Source organism: Physella acuta, unplaced genomic scaffold, assembly GCF_028476545.2.
Source record: "Physella acuta isolate Inbredline_101_S28 unplaced genomic scaffold, ASM2847654v3 ptg000709l, whole genome shotgun sequence".
NCBI lineage: Eukaryota > Metazoa > Mollusca > Gastropoda > Physidae > Physella > Physella acuta.
The window spans coordinates 571,815-587,006 of NW_026732228.1; the positions used below are offsets into that span (position 1 = coordinate 571,815).

Here is a 15,192-nt window from a genome sequence, read left to right on the forward strand (position 1 = left end):
TGATCCCGTCAAGTCGACACGTTCAGTTCAGTTCAGGTTTATCGAAATGTGAATTTATTAAATAAAACAACGAGGGTAACCTTTGACCTTATGGCTGATTTCTGGGACATTTCGTATTTACTGGCATATCCCCCCTGTGACGTCATGACATGAAAGTACTACGTCACTACCGCTTCTCCAGATGCTTGGAGATAATTTTTTTAAAGTATCGTTAGAGAGGCCAAGATAAGGTTTCTGGAATATTCGACGTAAACCAGCAGCTACAAGTGTGTGTATGGGGGGGGGGGGGTAAGGGTGAGTCATTCTGCCTGCGTGAACGAGGCTGTGCAAATGCTGAGACTAGATTTATCGAGGGCTGACCACGTGACCTGCACATTTCTCATTGGATATTTGTGCATCAAATCTTCGACTTGCAGCTTTTTTCTTCATCTCAATTTGACAAACAACAAAGGACAGAATAAACGATGTTTATTCCTAGGCGGCTCGTCTTAGACATCGATCGCCCACCGGAAGTGGATCTTGGGATATTTGGCCAGCCAGAGGGCGGTATCACGTACATATACACACACATATACTACCTCACCACATCCGCACACACCACACACATACATGCTACCACAATCACACCGCACACACATACATACTACCACAATCACACCGCACACACATAATACCACATACACACACCCGCGCATTAGACTTATAATATTGTAATTTCTAGTCTGACAAGACAATGGGGATTCGTCACGTGATCAGGGTCTAGAACCAGTTTCCTGTAGCAGCAGATGAACCAATACAACGTGTCTTCTCGTCTTCTCTCGGCTTGTCTCGTTTTCTTCCGTGTTTTCTCTCATTCCTTCGCGCTTCCTTGTCTACATGTTCCGTACACTAGTATTCTCTAGATCTATCTTGTAAAAACTTATCTCATATACATGTTCCCAACTTCCGTATTCTCTAGATCTATCTTGTGGAAACTTATCTCATATACATGTTCCCAACTTCCGTATTCTCTAGATCTATCTTGTGGAAACTTATCTCATATACATGTTCCCAACACTAGTATTCTCTAGATCTATCTTGTGGAAACTTATCTCATATACATGTTCCCAACACTAGTATTCTCTAGATCTATCTTGTAGAAACTTATCTCATATACATGTTCCCAACTTCCGTATTCTCTAGATCTATCTTGTGGAAACGTATCTCATATACATGTTCCCAACTTCCGTATTCTCTAGATCTATCTTGTAGAAACTTATCTCATATACATGTTCCCAACTCCAGTATTCTCTAGATCTATCTTGTGGAAACTTATCTCATATACATGTTCCCAACACTCGTATTCTCTAGATCTATCTTGTGGAAACTTATCTCATATACATGTTCCCAACTCCAGTATTCTCTAGATCTATCTTGTGGAAACTTATCTCATATACATGTTCCCAACACTCGTATTCTCTAGATCTATCTTGTGGAAACTTATCTCATATACATGTTCCCAACTCCAGTATTCTCTAGATCTATCTTGTAGAAACTTATCTCATATACATGTTCCCAACACTGGTATTCTCTAGATCTATCTTGTAAAAACTTATCTCATATACATGTTCCCAACTACTGTATTCTTTAGATCTATCTTGTGGAAACTTATCTCATATACATGTTCCCAACACTAGTATTCTCTAGATCTATCTTGTAAAAACTTATCTCATATACATGTTCCCAACTCCTGTATTCTCTAGATCTATCTTGTAGAAACTTATCTCATATACATGTTCCCAACACTAGTATTCTCTAGATCTATCTTGTAGAAACTTATCTCATATACATGTTCCCAACACTAGTATTCTCTAGATCTATCTTGTAAAAACTTATCTCATATACATGTTCCCAACTCCTGTATTCTCTAGATCTATCTTGTAGAAACTTATCTCATATACATGTTCCCAACACTAGTATTCTCTAGATCTATCTTGTAGAAACTTATCTCATATACATGTTCCCAACACTAGTATTCTCTAGAATAGATCTATCTTGTAGAAACTTATCTCATATACATGTTCCCAACACTAGTATTCTCTAGAATAGATCTATCTTGTAGAAACTTATCTCATATACATGTTCCCAACACTAGTATTCTCTAGATCTATCTTGTAGAAACTTATCTCATATACATGTTCCCAACACTAGTATTCTCTAGAATAGATCTATCTTGTAGAAACTTATCTCATATACATGTTCCCAACACTAGTATTCTCTAGAATAGATCTATCTTGTAGAAACCTATCTGGTGTGGTTCTTGTTTTCCTATTCCCTTGTCGGATCTCTTGTTCTCGTTTTCTCTCATACACCGAGTCGAGAGCGAGAGTTAATTTTGGCGGGACTTCACCTTAAAATTCGATTCGTGGGCGGCGTTCCAATCTAGTGGATTAACGCAAAGTTTGGGGAGGGGGAGAGGGCTGTGGAGGGTAGGGTATTGTAGTGGACTGGGGAAAAAATCAATGCTAGAAGAATTGAAGTGGGTTATCTGTTCGTGGTTTTTAGTTTCACTTAGATTAGTCTGGATCTTGATCGCTCTTCTGATGAGCGAGGCACTCGATTATCTTTGAGCCGTACTCGACTACCTGAGTGTCGTATTCGATTCTCTGATTATAGCATCAGGCATTTGGGGAATGTTGCATGATGTATGTTGTATGATGTATTATACATAACGCGTTGTAGTGTTGGATTGCAGAACAGTCTCTGTGACATGACATCAGTGTGACACCCCCCCCCCTTCCCTGTGATCCCACCCCCACACTTTGACCCACACACTGAAATTTCACCCCCCCCCCCCCCAGAATTTGACACCCACCCTCAGAATATGATCCCACCCCCACACGGTGACCCCCACACTATGACCCCCCCCCCACCGTGACCCCACCCCCACACTATGACCTCCACCCCACACCGTGACCCCCCACCCCCACACTTTAACAGATCGTCACAACAACTGATCCAGCCTGATACGGATACAAAGAGTCGAGTCCCAGCGTGGTTTGACAAGTTAATGAATAATTAGCTGCAATTAACATCGGTCCGGGAAATTAATTAATTAAGTCGGTCATTTTATTTCCGGGTGTTCTATTTTTGGAAGGATCGCACTCGGTCCTATGTCTGTTATGTGCTGGATGTTCCGTCATTAGTAGGTGCTGGTCAGTTATACGGCTAGTGGAGGTGCTGGTCAGTTATACGGCTAGTGGAGGTGCTGGTCAGTTATACGGCTAGTAGAGGTGCTGGTCAGTAACACGGCTAGTAGAGGTGCTGGTCAGTTACACGGCTAGTAGAGGTGCTGGTCAGTTATCAGAGTTTCTTCCTGGCATCTCTTCGAGGGGTTCGGACCCCCCCCCCCCCCCCCCGAACAAAATGGAATTTATACAGAAAACAACTTATACTTTTACCAGTGTCCGCCCCCCCCCCTCCCCCGAAAATATCAAGTCCGCCTCCCCCATGGAGAAGTCTGGAAAAAACACTGCAGTTATACGGCTAGTAGAGGTGCTGGTCAGTTTTCTTTAGTCTAAGAATTAATTTCAATTAAACTTGAGCATGTTTTCTAGCTGCCCAAATAGCGTGTCTTATCTAGACCTGTTTGTTTCGTTGTTTTGTTCTGACCTGTGTTTCCCATCTCCACGCCACGTTCTAGGCTAGCGCTATTGTTCGTGTGGTAGGCACGTATCAATCATAACCCACCACACAAACAGGCCCTAATGTCGTAAACAGGCCCAATGTCGTAAACAAAACACTACGGCCTGTTGCGCTTTATTGTATCGAAAGAATTGGGTGGGTTTTTTTTCGTTTGTCCATTACCGCGCTCAGATGTAAAGAATTTTTTGGATTGACTGGTGTGTGTTAATCTGATTTGGGATTTATTTGGTGTGCGATTATCTACTGTGTGTTTATCTGTGCGAGTATCTACCGTGTGTTTATCTGCTTGTGTTATGCTGTTGTCTTGATATGCCTGTAATTACATCTACAAATGCCAGCTCTATTTTAAAATCCCGCTCAAGCTGCCAACAAATTCAACTAACCCCCCCCCCCCTCCCACATGTGTACCTGTAAACCATGAAGATTAGAGCTGGTTTAGCTGGGATTTACTTATTAAACTCACACAAAACACTGAGCACGATGTGAGTTAGGGAGGGGGGGTGGGGGTGAAACGGTGAATTCATGGAGCTCTGAAGGGGCTGTCTGTCATAAATTTGAAGGTGCGGCATCAACACAGTCAGTGCTGTCTGTCACAGATTTGCTGTCTAGCATAAACTCGCGTGTTGTAACACGGCAGACGACATGCCCGTTAAAACCGTCTTACTTAGTGCTGTAGTTCTGGATCGAAACCCGCACAGACTGACGAAGTATAGCCCACTCTGTCGCAGGGGCGCCGCTAGGTCGGGTGTCAAGTTGTGCGGTAACTGAGGGCGTCACTTCAAACTAAAATTCGTCACCCCTCCCCCCCCCCTACAATTAAGTGTATAACATATTCGAAAGTCATAAAATTTACTGTCAAAACTACGTTTTTTAAGTTATGGTGCTTATATAATAGACTGACATCTTCAAAACTTGAGTTTTTATAATTAATTATTTTTCACAATTAATTTTTTGTTGCACCCCTTGCCTGTAGGAACCAGTAGGAACCTGCAGGAACCAATGGGAACCTGCAGGAACCAATGGGAACTTGCAGGAACCTGCAGGAACCAATGGGAACCTGCAAGAGCCAATATAACCCAGGTTAAGCACGTGATCTATTGGGAACCACGGCAACGACCAGAGGTAGACACCTGTCGAGAGACGTCATCACGACTCACCTTTATATCAATTAGTGCTCACCCCTAGCGCGCATTTTTACATGGCGACTGTTGAACTCATCCACTCACGTGCTAGATGGGCTGAGAGGTTTAGCTCAAACAGTTTCCCAAAATTTTTACATGGCGACTGTTGAACTCATCCACTCACGTGCTAGATGGGCTGAGAGGTTTAGCTCAAACAGTTTCCCAAAATTTTTACATGGCGACTGTTGAACTCATCCCATCACGTGTTAGATGGGCTGAGAGGTTTAGCTCAAACAGTTTCCCAAAATAGTGGGAGGCTAACAAACGTGGGGGGGGGGTGCCTTGAAGACATTCTGATAGTGTATAATATGTGAATGTTGTGGGCTGCATGTTGGATGGAATGTGTGTTGTGGGCTGCATGTTGGATGGAATGTGTGTTGTGGGCTGCATGTTGGATGGAATGTGTGTTGTGGGCTGCATGTTGGATGGAATGTGTGTTGTGGGCTGCATGTTGGATGGAATGTGTGTTGTGGGCTGCATGTTGGATGGAATGTTGTGGGCTGCATGTTGGATGGAATGTTGTGGGCTGCATGTAGGATGGAATGTTGTGGGCTGCATGTTGGATGGAATGTGTGTTGTGGGCTGCATGTTGGATGGAATGTGTGTTGTGGGCTGCATGTTGGATGGAATGTTGTGGGCTGCATGTTGGATGGAATGTTGTGGGCTGCATGTAGGATGGAATGTTGTGGGCTGCATGTTGGATGGAATGTGTGTTGTGGGCTGCATGTTGGATGGAATGTTGTGGGCTGCATGTTGGATGGAATGTTGTGGGCTGCATGTAGGATGGAATGTTGTGGGCTGCATGTTGGATGGAATGTGTGTTGTGGGCTGCATGTTGGATGGAATGTGAATGTTGTGGGCTGCATGTTGGATGGTATGTGTGTTGTGGGCTGCATGTTGGATGGAATGTGTGTTGTGGGCTGCAGGTTGGATAGAATGTGTGTTGTGGGCTGCATGTTGGATGGAATGTGTGTTGTGGGCTGCATGTTGGATGGAATGTGTGTTGTGGGCTGCATGTTGGATGGAATGTGTGTTGTGGGCTGCATGTTGGATGGAATGTGTGTTGTGGGCTGCATGTTGGATGGAATGTGTGTTGTGGGCTGCATGTTGGATGGAATGTGAATGTTGTGGGCTGCATGTTGGATGGAATGTTGTGCTGTAGTTAGTCACGTGACCTCGGCTGATACCCAACAGCCGGAGCCTGTCTCCCGATTATATTTTCGGCCAGGGGTAAACTGTTCAGCCCCCCCCCCCCCCCCCCCCGTCCACTAACACCCCCCCCTTATCTCGACAGATATTGTTTACAAAATATTTCTAGGCGAGCTCGGGCTATCGCATGCCTCGTGTTAGCTCAGATATCAGGAGTCACGGGGGGGGGGGGTCGTTTGATAACACTCGTGGTTAGCTCATGAGTTTAATCACTCAAGGTTGGCTCATGGTTAGCTCATGAGTTTAATCACTCAAGGTTAGCTCGTGAGTTAAATCACTTAAGGTTAGCTCGTGAGTTAAATCACTTAAGGTTAGCTCGTGAGTTAAATCACTTAAGGTTAGCTCGTGAGTTAAATCACTCAAGGTTAGCTCGTGAGTTAAATCACTTAAGGTTAGCTCGTGAGTTAAATCACTCAAGGTTGGCTCATGGTTAGCTCATGAGTTTAATCACTCAAGGTTAGCTCATGGCTAGCTCGTGAGTTTAATCACTCAAGGTTAGCTCGTGGTTAGCTCATGAGTTTAATCACTCAAGGTTAGCTCAAGATTAGCTCATGAGTTTAAACCCTCAGGGTTAGCTCATGATTTTAAACACTCAATGTTAGCTCATTAGTTTAATCACTCAAGTTTAGCTCATGAGTTTAAACCCTCAGGGTTAGCTCATGAGTTTAAACACTCAATGTTAGCTGATGAGTTTAATCACTCAAGATTAGCTCATGAGTTTAAACACCTAACGTTTAGTAATGCGTTTTTTTTCAGTAGGAATTGGTTAATTACAAAATATTGTGGAGCAAAGAGATTTAAATTACAGAAAAATCTGGTTCACGTGTCTTGTTGTCTGGTTAACGTGTCTTGTTCACGTGTCTTGTTGTTCACGTGGTTCACGTGTCTTGTTGTCTGGTTCACATGTCTGGTTCACATGTCTGGTTCACGTGTCTGGTTCACGTGTCTGGTTGTCTGGTTCACGTGTCTGGTTGTCTCGTTCACGTGTCTTGTTGTCTGGTTCACGTGTCTGGTTCACGTGTCTGGTTCACGTGTCTGGTTCACGTGTCTGGTTCACGTGTCTGGTTCACGTGTCTGGTTGTTCGCGTGGTTCACGTGTCTTGTTGTCTGGTTCACGTGTCTGGTTTACGTGTCTTGTTGTCTGGTTCACGTGTCTTGTTCACGTGTCTGGTTGTCTGGTTTACGTGTCTTGTTGTCTGGTTCACGTGTCTTAATCACGTGTCTTGTTGTTCACGTGGTTCACGTGTCTTGTTGTCTGGTTTACGTGTCTTGTTGTCTGGTTCACGTGTCTTGTTCACGTGTCTGGTTGTCTGGTTTACGTGTCTTGTTGTCTGGTTCACGTGTCTTAATCACGTGTCTTGTTGTTCACGTGGTTCACGTGTCTGGTTGTCTGGTTCACGTGTCTTGTTGTTCACGTATCCCCTTGATAAAGTCATGTTTTCCCCTAAATGAACCAAGATATCTACTTGAATCTTGCCTGCTTCAAAACTTTCTCATCGAGTACTGTACAGGGATGTCTCAATGAGGAGTGGCGGTAGTGAGGGTAGGATTGGGGGGGGGGTAGCTTTAAGGAGGATGATGGGAAAAGCAGACAGACAGTAGGATGTGGGAGGATATACTCTAACGGTGAAATCTGTCTTATTTTTAACGGATCTTGGCGCTCAATATCTCCGCATGTATTCCCTTGTTTTTCTTTCCCTCGCTTATAGATCCACTAAACTTCTATTTTTATTTCCAGAAATAGTACCTATTCCTGTATGATAATCTTTTTTTTTCTTTAAAGTATTTAAAAAGTCGAAGCAGATGTGTGAAAAACGAACGAAACCGTAACTCACGCGTACATGTGTTTTGATTCGTGCATGTCGCGAACGCACGTGCAGATGTTGTGCCGTCGGCCAGGTTCACGCGCAGTGTTTGACCGCCTGCTAGACAAATCCCGACGGAAGCGGGAACCCCGACAAGGCGGGAGAAATCTCGTCAGCTCGCGTGGGGCGGGGAGCGTGAATGAAATCTGCTTGAAGCGAAAAGTTCAGTCTGTGAATAGCTTTTTTCTGTGAATTGCTTATATTCTTCATGCAACATTCAAATGGGATTTATATGTTTTCAACTGAGGATCTTATAGGTTTAATTGTAGGTGTTATCTATATTATATTTACTTAATTACATTCCAAATGAATGTTTTAACGACCTGTGACCTTTAGGAGATGTTTTTATATTTGGCGTTAATCTGGCATTTTGAGGAAAGGTGTTTGTAGGTCAAGACTTGGCCCAGATATTGTTTATGCTAGCACTAGAACAACAGCCGTCGTTGGTGTTGGCGTTCACTTGACAGACACCACGTGGTGTCTGGGTGTCTGACTAGGGCCTTTCGCCACCACCGTCAGCGGGAAACAAGGGCAGATAATTTCACGGGGATTTAGGGATTGTTTCCCTTCGCTACATAGGCCGTTCCTTGGGGTTAGTTCTAGACTTGTGATAACACTGTGATGAATGTGTGTGCTACACAGTAGCGTACGCAGGGGGGGAGCAGGGGGAGCGGCCGCTCCCCCTGTGACCATTTTCAGCAAAGTGGCGCCTTTTTGGGAACTTTTTAAACTCAAAGTTTTAAACAAGGATATTTGTTAAAAAATATTTTTGGTCGGCACATCTATGTAAATCACAAGATTTCTTTTCATGCAGCAATTAAGCATTATTGTACTAGTCTAGTAGTGTCTACCTTTACAACACGTATTAACAGCTGCATCAGTTTGCCATTCTAAAAAGTATTCTTACAGTTTGGGCTATTGTGATACGATTACAAATTATATGAAACAGTTACAACCCCTCTTCCCCATGGAGCCCTCTGTAAAAAAAAAATATTGTCATAATACCACTGCTACTTATTTAAATCTATTTCTGAATCAGTATACATGTGTAATATATATCTATGTTTAGAACAGTCATCTAAAAACTGACGCTATGTTCACTCTGAGTTGGTTACCCCCCCACCCCCCCACCCCCCCACACCTCACCACCACAATTGTGTAGAGCGACATTAATGTCACACCTAGGTATACACTGGATTGGATAATTGACCTAAAGTCACCTAAAGTGACCGGACAGTAAAAAGGTGTGTGAGCAATACAGTGATCTAACCCATACCTATCACTATGTCAAAAAATGATCTTTGAGGAACACAAGAAGCAGTACTTAATTGAAAACAAGTTAATTAAAAAAGTCTAGTGACATTTATGCGCAATTTCCTTATGTTATCTAAAAATAGCTCTGACGTATAATGATGGGGTGCGTTCAAGCTAGAAGAAAGACAGGTTTGTAGGTGTTTATGTAATTTTAAAATTTGTGACCGAACGAGAGGATATTTTTGAAAACTTTCTTCGGCAATATTGTTCTAAATTATGGCAGGAATCGATTGGTACATGTTTCAAGTCGCTAAGTGGTCTGGTTGCCGAGATATGGGCCAAAAACTGAATTTTTTCGAGGTTTTTTGGCTTTTCCGGGAAATACATGAAAGAAACCCGGAATTTTTATGGCCTATGCTCATTCTCCTAACTTACTTAACATAATTGCTTTTGGAACTAGTCATCGATATTGCTTCGTTAAGGAGGAGATACGACTTAAAGCCCGGACACACATTCATCCATACATTCATTCATTCATCCATCCATTCCCAGAAATGACGAGTTAATAAACGCAATTCTCCAGAATGGAAATTGCGCTAAAAATATATGATATGAACTAAAACCGATATTTAGTTCAATGTAGGCTGTTATTCCAAAGGTATTTTAGTATTTCGAAAAGCGTGGTTTTATACCAACTCTGATTTTAAAAACGTTCATTATGCTGTAATACTTTAGCATTTATGATGACGATATATCAAATTCTGATTATAGACAAAAATATTTTGTAAACACGAATAGTGTTAAACAATTTCATTATATTCTAAAGTAATTATTTATTTGTTTTGACATGTATGATTAAATGTGTAGATATATACATATTTATATTAAGAGAGTGATTATTTCCCCTATTTCACTTGTCTTAAATAATTTTCCAGGAATTATAATGTAAGAAATTTTTTTACAGGAATTACAAAACAGATTGTGTTACGTTCATTGTTTTTGGTTGTAGTGTGTGTATATTTTGTTTGTTTTTTTTTTGTTTAGATTGATACAATTTTTGTTTTGTCGGCCTACATTGTGTGTTTTTTTTATTTCTTCAGAGTGCAACTTTCAATTTATTTTACATCATAGCGAAATAATGACATACAGCTAGTAATTATATATATATATATATATATATATATATATATATATATATATATATATATATATATATATATATATATATATATATATATATATATATATATATATATATATATATATATATATATATATATAATACACGTATATAGAGCGTGTTAAAAATTCGGCGCCTTTTTTTGCTCTTTTCGCTCCCCCTACTACGAAAACCTGGATACGCCTCTGGTGCTACACGTGTGTTGTACGCGTGTGTAGCACACATGGTGTTTGACTTGTATACACACCAGTGGTCGAGGCTTACCTAAACAACCAGTTAGAATACGGACCGTAATAATTGGGTACTTTTCGGGTATTCCTCGGGTATTTTTCGGGTATTCCACGATTTGGGTATTTGTACGTGTGTTTATTTATGTTGTTGTATCTTACAGTATTGATTTCGCCTGCTGTTGTGTGAATGTTTTTCCTGATCACTGCGCTCGTATATGACGTGCTTCTTTTGTTCTAATGTTGTGGTGTGTAGAGTTTTTAATGTTTTATAGTATTGTTGTGTTTTTAATGTTTTGGTGTGTTACTATGTTTTTAATGTTGTGGTGTGTTGCTGTGTTTTTAATGTTGTGGTGTGTCGTGGTTTAAATTTTGTTTGTTGCTGTGGTTTTTGTGGTGTTTTGCTGTGTGTTTTATGTTGTGGTGTGTTGTTGTGTTTTCAATGTTGTGTTTATAATGTTGTGGTGTGTCAATATGTTTTTAATGTTGTGGTGTGTTGCTGTGTTTTTAATTTTGTGGTGTGTCACTATGTTTTTTATGTTGTGGTGTGTTTTTAATCTTGTGGTGTGTTGCTGTGGTTTTTGTGGGGTGTTGATGTGGTTTTTGTGGTGTGTTGATGTGGTTTTTGTGGTGTGTTGATGTGGTGTGTTGCTGTAGTTTTTGTGGTGTGTTGTTGTGGTGTGTTGATGTGGTGTGTTGATGTGGTTTTTGTGGTGTGTTGATGTGGTGTGTTGATGTGGTTTTTGTGGGGTGTTGATGTGGTGTGTCGCTCTGCTTGTTGTGACACACAGCTGTGTAGTCCACAAATCTTGTCTGTATGTGTATGTGTGTGTGTGTGTGTGTGTGTGTATTTCCCCAAACCTACACACATATTAGATGTATCTTTGTTATGACCTAATGCCCTAACACAGGGAAATAAGCAAGGAGTGTCTTTGGTGTGACCTAATGCCCTAACACGGGGAAATAAGCAAGGAGTGTCTTTGTTGTGACCTAATGCCCTAACACAGGGAAATAAGCAAGGAGTGTCTTTGTTGTGACCTAATGCCCTAACACAGGGAAATAAGCAAGGAGTGTCTTTGTTGTGACCTAATGCCCTAACACAGGGAAATAAGCAGTTGTAGTTTGTTGTGACCTAACACATACCTACACGACAGATGTGGGCGGTGCTGTTTGATTTGTGTTCTGTGATTTTTATCTGGCAAGCTTGTTTTTCTGTTGTTTAGTAATTCTTTTAATCATGGGTCTGGTGTTTTGTCTGTGTTGTCTCTCTCTCTCACCCTCTCCCTCCCTCTCCCTCCCTCCCTCTCTCTCTCTCTCTCTCTCTCTCTCTCTCTCTCTCTCTTACATTCAGTGTATCTTCCTCATGCAAGTTACAATTCACCAGCGTTTCTTTCAGGCATCTCTTCGATGATGGGTGGGGGGGGCAAAATATAGCCCCCACCCCCGAAAGTTTTAAGTGCCCCCCCCTCCCCACGGAGAAAAAATCTGAAAGAAACACTGCAAGTCACTCCTTCGGTAGAGATTTACAATAACAAAAGTCCAGATGAAGTCAAAACATACTGTCACGTGACCTTGTGACAGAATGTGACGTCAGTAACTCAGGGTGGAACAACCCCGCCCTGCTGTTTGTTGTGTTATGTAAATCTTAAAGGTCAAGTCAAGGACGAGACAGGTTTGGGCTATTTGTTCGTGAGAACTGGGTAGGGCGGCAGGTGGGAGATCGTCACACCGCTTGAGGGGGCGCTCCGTTAGACCGCCGGTAGGGCGCACCGTTAGACCGCTGGTAGGGCGCTCCGTTAGACCGCCCTAGGGGGGCTCCGTTAGACCGCCGGTAGGGCGCACCGTTAGACCGCCGGTAGGGCGCACCGTTAGACCGCCGTATGGAAGCTCCGTTAGACCGCTGGTAGGGCGCACCGTTGGACTCCCTAAGGGGGCGCATCAGTAGACTACATGAGGGGGCGCTCCGTTAGACCGCAGTTAGCCTTAATGGCAGTACTATCCCAGATTTGAACAAGATGCCTATCGCGCAGGCTAATGTTGGGGGCGGGGCGGCTATGTCGTGACCTTGTGGTAGGGTAACGTTTAATAAGGAACAGCAGGCCCCGTATACATGGGGGGGGGGGGGGGGGAATACAAACACGTATACAAACACGTACACTCATCACAATAAGGCCGACATAAAACATTTTTTTTACTTTGTCCACCTCCATTAGGCCGATGTTCGCCTAACTCGTGTTGTGTTTGGTAGCACCCATCAAGTGGAAAATACTTGATGTCGTCTGCTATTACTATATTGTCGTTTGTCGTGATGTGGTGTCGTGATATCATCTGATGTGTGTCGTGATGTCATGTTGTGACGACCAAAAAACACATACCGACACATAACTACACATACATATAATCTACATACACATTTACACGGCAAGGAAACCATTGAACACGGCTTGACAGAAACACGAGCCGACCATATGTTACTAATCCAATAATAGCCGGCCTCTTAAATCCAGGCACATATAATGTCAGTCTGTAATCGCCGGCTATACGGTTTTTGTGCAGACAATGCTGAACCATTGATTAAATGACATTAAGACCGACATTAGAGGGTGCCCAGTGGTCGTTATACTCAGATGTCCTCAGGATTTAAATCTCACGTCTGCCGGGATTAGTCTGACGCTGGGGGTGGTAAGAAAGTTTTTTTAAACATTTTATTGGGTGTCAGTTACGCCGCGAGACGTAACGTCACTCCAGATTTAACGAACCCCTGCCTTGAAAAGCTGGTCGGATCATTGCATGAATGACGTAACGAATCAGCCCGAAGATTACCAAAGTTTTCACCCGCAGACGTTCACTAAGACACCACATCCAGACTCTATCAATCTTTCTCAAGCTGGTTAATTACATTTTAATTATCCCACACTGTTTGACCGAGAATTGTTCTTAATATTCTACACTTTAAAACTAACAAAGTGTTGTTCTAAAAGTTTAAAATTCGACACTTTATCTAACCCGTGACAGGTAGAGTACCCTAATCCACCTGCAGACTAAACCAAACATATCGGACTACAGTGCTTAAACCCCTAACTTAAATCTAGATTTTTTTAAATCAAAAGATTAGCAACTATACGTAACTTGATTAAAATAAAAATTGAAGCCAAACTTTGTTTTTAAAAAAATCAACAAGTTCATTAATTTAAGCTACATCTAACATGTCACATAAAACATAACAACAAAATCAAACACCCAATCAGACTCGACAATCAATGTTTACCAAACAACTTTCCTCTGTCCACACGCCATACTAGGCCCGACTCACTAAGTGACCCATCGCCTCAACATGCCTTTTCAGACTGGTCTGAATTTCGCGCTTTTTACCGCACCACACCCACATACACCACACCCACATACACCACACACAACGCTCCAACAAATAATCCCAAAAACATCAACTCTTAATACAGTACAAAATAATACACCTGAAAATACACAAAAGATACTAAGCTTAGTAAAAACATAAACTTACATTAAACATCACCTAATACGATAAAAACTTTTTTAAAAATGCTGGCCCAAGCAGACAGCGCTATTTCAACACATAAAAACCATCATTAAAATAACCGCCATAAGAACAAAGAACAATAAAACACTCCATCCACCAGTAGCGTACGCAGGGGGGAGCAGGGGCAGCAAAGTGGCGCCTTTTTGGAAACTTTTTAAACTCAAAGTTTTAAACAATGATATTTGTAAAAAATATTTTTGGTCGGCACAGCTATGTAAATCACCAGATTTCTTATCATGCAGCAATTAAGCATTATTGTACAAGTCTAGTAGCGTCTACGTTTACAACAAGTATTAACAGCTGCATCAGTTTGCCATTCTAAAAATAACCATTACGATGCATTGCAATGTTTAAAAAACCTCTACGGGTAGTACCACTTGGCAAGAGGGGTGTTAAGTTTAAGGCAACTGTATAATGTATTTGCTTACGAATAATTGAATTAGAAAATGTTATACATAAAACTTCACACATAATTACTTTATATATACAGTTTGAATCGTGTGATTAATTTAAAAAAATTACAATACAGAAACAAATACAACTGATGTGGCACCTCTATTTAAATTTACTTATGAGCAAACTGCGTAGTGTTGGGGATATTTTGACAAGGTCAACAACGTCATCACGATGAAGTAGTAGTATTCTTACAGTTTGGACTATAGTGATTACGATTACAAATTATATGAAACAGTTACAATCCCCTTCCCCCATGGACCGCTCTGTAAAAAAATATTGTCATAATACCACTGCTACTTATTTAAATATATTTCTGTAATATATATTTGTGTAATATATATGTATGTTTAGAACAGTCATCTAAAAACTGACGCTATGTTCACTCTGAGTTGGTTATCTCCCCCCCCCCCCCCACACCCCACCAACACAATTGTGTAGAGCGACATTAATGTCACACCTAGGTATACACTGGGTTGGATAATTGACCTAAAGTGACCGGACAGTGGTGAGTGAAGTTAAACCTATCCCCCCCCCCCAACCCACCCCGAACTGATCTGTTAAGTACATGTAGAAAAACGCG

The 15,192-nt window shown here is 41.7% G+C and overlaps 1 protein-coding gene across 3 annotated transcripts in view; it reads left to right on the forward strand.

Annotated features, from left to right (window-relative positions):
• The window catches only part of LOC131949662 (extracellular serine/threonine protein CG31145), a 77,946-nt gene that overhangs the window by 24,451 nt on the left and 38,303 nt on the right, over nt 1-15,192 (forward strand). The window contains exon 1 of one of the 3 annotated variants that reach the window (XM_059311514.1): nt 13,217-13,282. The exons of the other annotated variants lie outside the window; for them this stretch is intronic. The gene's annotated coding sequence lies outside the window, so the exon portion shown is untranslated. Of the gene's footprint in view, nt 1-13,216; nt 13,283-15,192 lie in introns of those variants that run through there. 3 annotated transcript variants of the gene reach the window in all.